A 9,838-nucleotide genomic window follows, 5' to 3' on the forward strand; every position below is an offset into this window, starting at 1 on the left:
ATGAGTAAGAAACTATATTTTTTACACAAACTTCAAATTATTTATGAGACTGCTTGTTATTTAAGAAATATTTAAAGGTAAACTCATATAGCATTTAACATTCTCATTGCCATTGTTTTAAATCCAACAGTTTCTGTGTTTCCACAACACTGCCAGCAGATACTAGATTCTCTAAACATTGACCCTGACAGTTAATAATTGACATGATATCCCTTTAGTAGCCACCACTAATGGCCTTGAAAGAGGGGGACATTCTACTGGGCAGTATAATAGGCAAAGGAGCAAAGTATTTATTCCTGACAAATTATTGAAGTTCAATAAGTTAGTGTTTTATGTGGAACCAAGGAATTATAAGTTATGTATTCTTTTTAGCATAGGATAGACTATATTGAGTGATAGCAAAGGTTTACTTTTTGTGTGGGCTGTTTGTTGAGTGTGAAAATACATTCTTGAAATAGCAGTTTCACAAACGACAACTAACAAAATTACCAACTGAGCCATGACAACTGTACAAAGACCATGAGCTAAATTTGAAAGCTCCAGAAAGAGCTAGTTAAGTGAAACATGAGTTAGGATTTTTGTGTTTTACCTTTCTGTCAAAGTTTTTTGTTTTTTGAAGATCAAAAGTAAAAGAAAAGTAAACATTCCACTATTCTTTTTTAATCTCATTTCAGTACACATTGATCATGATGAGTTAGTTAGGTTGTTACACAAGACTAAGTCTTCAGCCAGACTAGTAATTCTGTGAGGCTGTAGGCACAGCAGTGCTTTGAGCTGAATGCTAATGTTAGTATGGTAACATGCTCAAAGTGAGAACGCTAAAAGGCTGATGTTTTGCAGGTAAAATATTAACTATGTTCACCATCTTAACTTAACATTTTCACATGCTAACATTTGATTAACACTTAACACAAAGTACAGCTAAAGCATTTTGGACAAATATACATTTCTAACTGATGATGGTGCTCTACAAAAAATCAGGAACTCCCCAAAGAGATTACAGTTCATCCTGAGGGGGATATGATCTCTACTATCCCTACTAATTAACCTGATAATTTACTGGATTCTGGAGATCTGGAGTTTGAGAGCTTGTCATACATTCTAGTATGATATTGGGAGGACACAGTGCTTGTTTGTATGTGTGAGAAAGTGAGTGAGAAAGACAGAATATTTCCGTGTCAGAAATTCCACAGTGGATAAGAAATCTGGTTAGAATAAACTTCTCTTAGTGGACACACATAAACACAGTCAACATCAGTGGGATATTTGCTCAATTTGAATAAGAAGGATGGTTGAAAGACTGCTGTAGCTTTGTTTCTCTGGATATTTTTCATATTCTGTTTTTACTGAATTTTTAAAGCTTCGATATGATTTAAGAAGAGATGTACAGCTGCACAGGAAACACAAACAGAACATCAGATACTAAATGAAATTTTACAGGATCAGTTCAAAGGCCCAAACCATTATTTATTTAGCTTGTTTATTGTTTATATAACTTTATAGAGGAGGCTAAATGGCATCATAATTTAAGATATTTTAAAATGATATCACCAAAAAATCAGATTATCATTGTAAATTTAAGTTCCATCCGGGCTAGAAACACCTTTCCACTGAGGGAAACTCAGCAAAGCAGTCTATCAAAGTATTTGTTTGCATTTGTATGCTTTGATACCTTAAAGTTGGAGACAGAAAAACCTGTCTCAACCTAATGCCACAATACTAAATTCGGTTTTTGATCATTGTACAGCAGCAACAAGTTGAAATGAGGACACTGTGACAGGCTGTGCAGTAGAGGAATACTGCATATGTCTGGCCCTTTTCAGATCTAGAATACTTAATACTGCTGGTTTCATCTCTCTATCAAGTCATGGCTTTTTGTCTTTAAGAAATAGTTATATATTTTTAAACCTATCAGGACCATAACAGTAAGAGTCACAATGCAATGGTGTAACTGCTAGAGAATAGCAGTGAATTGGAAAGTAATTATATGAAGGAGGAGGAATGTTATCAGTCCCGGGCTGCATCACTGATGGATTTTAAATCTATTCTACTGTTTAAGCCTTAATTAATGACCATCAGGACAGTAAATGTGTAAGAATTTTTTGTATCAATTTTAAGATTTATAAGAGAATTGTTACAATGTTGTTACAGTGTTATTAAGAAGTTGGAAAAATACCCGAATCGAATCTCTGTATATTTAACTTTCTGTTGTTCTTGTCTTCACATCTATTGCTATGTTCAAAGTTTTACAGAAATGTTACTGGGTGCAACCAAGTTTCCAGGAACAACGATAAATATGCTACCACCAGCAGCTGGCTAACTTAGCATGGTACAAAGACTAGAAACACGGAAGAACAGCTGGCCTGTCTCTGTTCAAAATGAACAAAATCTGCCTACCAGCACCAAACTATGCATAGAAAAGTCAATTCACCGTTTCATGGAAGGTATGTGCTTTTCTTTATGTGATAGTTCTTGGCTCTGAGCAATTGCCAAGGCAACCAAGAGACTCAAAGAAGTTTCTGTACCTGGCCAAGAAATAGTCTGGTATATAACAGCCCATAAAACAGTGAGTTGTTGTTTTTACATCACGGTTTCTTTACGGATTAAACAAATAAGACATAATGTGTTAATTAATGAGCATTATGGTTCTCGATAGCCAGATTTTGCTAACGTTGGACAAAGCCAGGCTAGTTGTTTCTACCTGTTTCCACTCTCTGCTAAGATAACTGGCTGCTGACAATAGCTTCATATTAGGATACAGACAGGAGAGTGGTATCAGTCTTCTCATTTAACTCTTGGCAAGAACACGAACAAGGTATTTTCCCAGAAATGCTGAACTTTGATACATTCATGTGTCTGATCTAGTAAGTAATATTCAGACATGAGACCAACATGTAAAATTGCAATCACATTTCTGAAATAATGTACACGTCTGAAAAGGGCTTACATTGGAATTACCATGAGACCAATCATGACCAAGCTACCACGGGTAAGGATTGGTACCAATTGTAGAGATTAAAACAAAAAAGTTAGGGTGATGCATAATAGGATAACTTTCATCGTTTCCCAATGTTATTAGTTTAGGAGAATAAGTATTTTGTAATGGAAATTGCAATAATTGTAACTAATTTTCATAGTATATCCCCCTACATGGGTCCTTAAAGAATACCTAAATAATAAATTCTAAAAATAAAAGTGACCATTGTAAAGGTGATTAAGAATTCTCAGTGAGTAGTATATGGGCTTATTTTAAACACCTGTATTTAAATCAAACAACTATGTAATCAGTCCAACCCTACTTTCCACAAAGCATTAGTCACTACTGGTAAATTAACTGGACAACACCAGTGACATCTCAAAGGTACAACAGGGTCAGTCATGTATCTGCTTCTTCTTTGAATTTTGTTAACAACTACATTCCTGGCAGGGACGCCCAAGGAAAACTGGTTGCAGGTGAGGGGTCAAAAAAACTCCATCATTTAGGACACTGGGGCACATATAGGAGTGCTACTCACAAGGACTGCCTGGTGGTTGGGAAATCTGAAGAAAGCAACAATTGCACTGAGTATTGCCACCTACAAAAGGTAAAGAGCATAGTTGTAGCAGATTTCAGCTTGCTTTAGACTCATTCTGAACTGCTTTTTGGATGCTTGGATAGCTTCAGAACATTATCCGAGCAGCCAAAAGCGTCACAGATTTGGTTTGTGTCATCAGTAACTTAACACAGTTCTTATTCGACTGAAAACTGTAAACAGTAAAATAAGGCTGATATGTGAAAGTATAAATAGGAACACAGGAATGAAACTAAACTCCAAACTACAGAATATTCAGGTAGATGCCATGAAAGTACTGAGAGCTGAGGACAGAGACTTTACAGATTACTCGTCTCCAGAAAAGTTTAGCCTCTGAGAACAGTTTAGCCTCTGAGGACAGAGGATGAAATCAGCGTAGGTTGGCTGTGATCGGCCTTGCTACCTAGCAGGACCACAGCGGCGCAGCTCAGCATGGCTATCCCCTGCTCTGAGGCTGTAGTAAACATATGTCATCACGGCTTGGCAAGTCAAGTCATGGTTAAAGCAGACCAACCCGGGCTAGTAGAGGCAATAGGACCTTGGCAATGGAAAATGGCTCCTGGAATGTAAAACATTGCTTCTCTTTGGAGGAGGGCACTGAACTGTGTTGGGTCTGAAATTCTACTCCTTGATAAGGGATTGTCTTTTTACTGGAGGACAGGAAGATTACTTACAAACTGACATGTTGCAATCCCACTGGGGCACTGCTGTAATATTCTGTGACTGAAGTTGGAGCAAGTTGGAATAACTTGCCTAAGTACGTATCTTCTTGCTGGTTTGACAATGTTGATGTTCAGTCTGGGTTTCACACCAGTTGAATATACTCATCTAAAAATAGCACCAAAAAAAAGAGAATTAGTTCATATCAATGTTTTTGGAGGACAAGGACACAGATTTCCAAGGACATCTCTTCAGACTCAGCCTTAATGCCTTGGAGGTGAAAGAAATGAGCTGAATAAAAGCTTCCTCCCTCCATATTTTATCATTTTTATCATTTTGTCCACCTCCCTGCCCTTATGTACCTTAAAACAAGACTAAAACTCTACAGCCAAGCCAGGAGCTCTGTGAGACTGGACTTCACCATCACCAGGCTAAGATGCTCACACCTGCAATGCCATTATGCTGATGATTAGCAGGTACAGTGTTTAATATCATCACAATTTTAGTGTTAATTATTAAACTTAAACATTTTAATGTTTGCTAATTAACACCAAACAAAAAGCACAGCTGTGAATGTGGAATGTCATTCATTTTGCAGGTATGTCGTCATAAACCAAAATGTTGGACAAATTTTAAAAATTACATGATGCCGGTGCTTGATGATAAAGTCAGTGGATCAAGAACATCCTTAGTTGATATTTCAGAAATGTGATGGACCTACTGACCGACGTGCATTGCCATCCTTAGAACTCTAAAAATGTTACACAAAAGGAATCATGCCAGTGTCATTATATTGGATTAGGCTACTGTTTGCAGATTCTAAAAGTGTACTGCATTGCACTAGAAAATGAGGACTATTTCTAAATAAATGGGAGGTCTCCAAGCACTAACCTGTCCAGCTCAAGTGGCCTCCAGCAAGCCAACATAGAGTGTGGCACTGGTTCGATGAGAATATGGCCAGAATCATCAAATCAACAGCAAGGGGAGACGCAGACAAACGGCTTCAGGCAGTGACCACATCATTGTCAGTTTTGCAGCAGAGAGGTTCAGCGTTGAAGAGCGCAAGACCACCAAAACCAACTACACCATGAACCGAAGGGCAGAAAATCCACCAACTGTGGCTGGAGCTTTGTGCTCCCGCAAGACAATTCAAGGTAGCCACTGAGGAGGAGAAACCACCACTAGACGAGTTCAAAAACATCATCAGGAAGAAACTCATGACCCTGCACAGAGCAGAATGGCACAGAAGAAGGAGGAGAAAGAGAGCCAGGAAGCCAACTCCCTTTATAGCCAATCCATTCGGATTCGTTTAGCAGCTGCTAGGGCAGAAGTGCAGTGACTGTCTTGCTTGCTCCAAGGAGAAGATGAACCACTTCCTGCATAACACCCTGATAGAGAGCAAGAGCTAGGGCACCTCAGAGCCCTCTTGGACATACCACCTCTTACAGTGGAGTTCAACACCAGAGAGCCCACCTTGAAGGAAGTCCAAGAGGTGGTTAATGCAGCCAGAGCTAGCTCAGCTCCAGGACCCAGCGGAGTACCCTATAAAGTGTACAAGCACTGACCAGAATTCCTCAGAAACCTTTGGAAGATTCTGCGAGTGATTTGGCAAAGGGGATCTGTTAATAACCAGTGGAGGCAGGCGGAGGGCATCTGGATACTCAAGGAGGACTCAACTAAGCTGGAGCAGTTCAGATCCATCTTGGTGCTCAGTGTGGATGGGAAGATCCTCTTCAGTGTCCTATCCAGAAGGATGACAGGCATACTCTTAAAGAAAACCTATATTGACTCCGCAATCCAGAAAGGTGGCATACCTGGAGTTCCAGGCTCAATTGAACATACCGGAGTTGTCATCCAGCTGATCAGGGAGGCCTGTGAAGGGAAGGGAGACCTGGTGGTGATTTGGCTTCACCTCGCCAATGCATATGGTTCAATACCTCACAAGCTGGTGGAGACTACCCTGAACAGAATCCATGTGCCCAGCAAGATCAAGGACTTCATCCTGAACTACTACCGGAACTTCAGGCTCAGAATTACTTCTGGGGACACAACATCAGACTGGCATCGGCTTAAAAAGGGGATCATAACTGGGTGCACCATCTCAGTTACTCTCTTCCCCCTTCCCATGAACATGGTGGCCAAGGCGGCTGAAGTGGAGTGAAGAGGCCCCTTGTCCAAGTCTTGAAATTGGCAGCACCCCATCATAGCCTTCATGGACGAACTTACTGTCACCACAACATCAGCTCCAGGTGGTAGGTGGATCCTCCACGGCCTGGAAAAGCTTACCTCCTGGGCAAGGAAGAGTTTCAAATCAACCCAATCCAGGGTCATGGTGTTGAAGAAAGGGAAAGTGGTGGACAAATTTTGCTTCATTTTGGATAGTGTTGCAATCCCATGAGACCAGTCAAGAGCCTATGCAAGGTTTTTGACTGGAGCTTCAGGGATGCAACTGCAGTCCAAGCAACCATCAAGGAGTGTGAGACTTGGCTCACCACGGCAGACAAGTCTGGCGTACACGGCAGGTTCAGGGCTTGGATCTACCAAGCCTCTACCAAGGAACATTGCCTTGTCAGGGCTGGAGAGCAGCCTAAGGCACAGCCCAGTTCAACAGCCGGTCAGCTCACCTCTGTATCGGAGGAGAGTGGACTTGGGGAGGCAGCTCAAGTTCCCAGACCACATTATATCAACTTTGTTGAGGCCAGATGTGGTGCTAACATCAGCCTCTACAAAGCAGGTGCTCCTGATAGAGCTGACAGTTCCCTGAGGAGGCAAATGAGCGGAAGCGGTCCAGGTACCAGGAATTGGTGGAGCAGTGCCGCTTAAGAGGCTGGAAGGCTCACTGTGAGCCCACTGAAGTGGGATGTAGATGTTTTACTGGCTGTTTTACTCACTGTGCAAGGTCTTCACCCTACTTGGCATCACTTGAGCTGCAAAGAGGAAGGCCATCAAGTCCACCATGGATGAGGCAGAGAGGGCCTCCGGATGGCTTTGGATCAGGAGGAACGATCCGAGGGCCAATGTTGCTGGGACACAAGCCAGGGTCTGATCAGCGATGGCTGGGTCTCGCTGAGTGAGGGTGTATGATGTTGAAAGACCCGAAACAACCGATGACCTCAGGAAACAACACTGATGATTTGTTCCAGCGCATCCCAGGATGTATCTTTCAAGCAGAGGTCTAGACTCAAACATTCCTGTTTACCTGTGTATATTCATTTGAAAGACATTCTCACCAATAGTCCTCCTGTGTAATAATCTGTACATGAATCTATAGTGCCTGTGGTTTAATTATACCCCAATGAAGACTTGATGTTGACATGATGGTTACAAGAGGTTTGACAAGTGCATAATTTAAGACTGTGATACATATGTGCGAAAGTCCACTTAATTAGAAATGTGAACTCAACCAAAAACAAAAATTTTACGAAGAATCAAACTCTATGCATTGACATTAGAGGTCTGATTACACCCAGTCACACATAAAGAAGTGAATCACTCACGATTCAAACTAAAGGAAACTAACCATGTAATCTGATGCTGCTAACTGACTTTCTCCAACCCTGCCTCCTTCCATCACTGCCCCCTCAATCCCTTCCTACTCTTTTCTCCCTCCCTTTTCTCTCCCTCTCTATCCCACATGGATGCTTTCCACTGAGTAAGTGGTGGCCACTGGAAACTGACCACCCTTTCTTCTGCCCCCACATCCCTCTGTCCTTCTGTGTGAAAGATAGATGAATGATGGAGGATTAGAGTGAAAGATAGCATCACTTAATTGATTTTTGAAAAGTTCTCAATCTTTCATGCTTATTCACTCTGAAGCTGTAAGAGATTTACATTATAGACCATATTAGAATGCCTGTGATGGAAGGAACAGTGTTTTACATATGAATGTAGCTTAGGACCTAAAATCTCAGTCCTGCCAAGTTGAATTTCACAGTTCACCTTTCTTTCTTTTTTTTACTTTCTTAGAATGATTCCTTGTGTTCAGACAAATGTCTATTGGCTCCTCTATGACCCTGACAATATTTCACAACAGTTACTGTACTATAAATACAGATATTGTATATTCAACATTTTTTACATTGTTGACCACCAGGCAGAAAAAGGTCAATATTGGGAATGTCCTCCATGTTTTTGTGTCATAAATTAATATTTAGAGCATCCAATTTTATACTCAGTATAGCCTATTGTATGAGCCTGTGTACTTGGATAATAATACTACATGAAGTCTTTAACAAAAGCAGAATGAATTGCACACTTTGGGAAACATTCCCCACAGCTCTATATAAGATAGGCTTAAAGAGCCTGTTATTATTAATTATTCTAATGGCTGTGCTCACACCAGAAAACAAAACTGCTGAATGATGAAAAATGGAGGCAACTTATATAATCTTATATTGTTGCTAATAGAATGGAAAATGTGAATGATTGGCCATAGCGTTGCATCAAGAGAAAGACAATGTTGTTATGTAATTCAACAACATGCTGTCAATTTGCATTTTACCATACTTACATTACAGTGTAAACTTCAACTCACAGCTGAGGCTGAGTGTTGATCTGACATCCTCAGAGCCACACTACAAACATCCCTCCAAGTTTGTTAAATTTAATGCAATTTATAGCAAAAACAAATAAAGGAGTCTCAGTCCGCTGAACATCCTGAGGCTAAACGGAATATTTATTTATAATGTAAAAATCCAGTATATTTTAAAATAGTCCTACATCATATTCTATTCATTTATGGTACTAATTTTGTACCCTGTGATAAGAAATATGAACAGTTTCCTTTTGATTTTTTTGTACATTTTGTACAGAATGTCAGGAATAATGCACTTAAGTCCAGGTACCAAAATAACTGTGCTGTAAAACTGTTTTGCAAACTGAGACTAGCTACATTTAGCAAACATTAGCAAAGACATGTTGGCCCTGTAGCAAGAGTTTCCTGCTACAAGTTAACCTAGTTAACGTTATATCAACATCATAAACTTATCAACAGTCATCATTTAGGGTACACAGATAAGAGGTATCTGGTTCCCAGCTAGCATTGCTGAGAGGGAAAGAGGGAAAATGCAAACATTTCACTAAGTTTAACTTAAAATGTTTAAAAATATTTGCAATTGTATGTACCAAGTGCTTCCTTAAACTGTGTAAACAGTACTGATATTACTACTTAAATGCAGAGTGTTTGTGTTTTCATCATTACTGTACTTCTTTTTTTGACATTGACAGGGCTGTCTATTAGCTTGTCCACTGATGTTAGTTTTGTCATGCTACAAACGGGCCATAACATTTTGCATCATTTTTTTCAATCACAGCATGTGGTTTAAGAGAGAAAAGACCTTGTATACTTATGTCAGTTGTCCATCACGTGTTTTAGGGAAAAATGTAAACTCATTTTGTAAACTCATGGAAGTTGCTCATGTTTTTGAGTGTTACTTATATTTTTTCTGCAATCTAAGGGCAACCCTAAACTTATAAATATTTGTGAGTGGATAAGGACCATCTGAATACACAATTAGTTTTGATATCTGTGACGCTGTCTCATTCGGAGAGAAAAAGCAAGTTTAGCCTGGCTTTCAGGTTCTTTGAGGGTACCTTCTTTGTGAGTT

General features: G+C 39.9%; 1 pseudogene; it reads left to right on the forward strand.

Annotated features, from left to right (window-relative positions):
- The first annotated feature begins 2,971 nt into the window (after positions 1–2,971).
- Positions 2,972–7,055, forward strand: LOC120796751 (annotated as a pseudogene).
- The last annotated feature ends 2,783 nt before the right edge of the window (positions 7,056–9,838 follow it).

This window comes from Xiphias gladius, chromosome 11 (assembly GCF_016859285.1).
Source record: "Xiphias gladius isolate SHS-SW01 ecotype Sanya breed wild chromosome 11, ASM1685928v1, whole genome shotgun sequence".
Classification (NCBI taxonomy): domain Eukaryota; kingdom Metazoa; phylum Chordata; class Actinopteri; order Istiophoriformes; family Xiphiidae; genus Xiphias; species Xiphias gladius.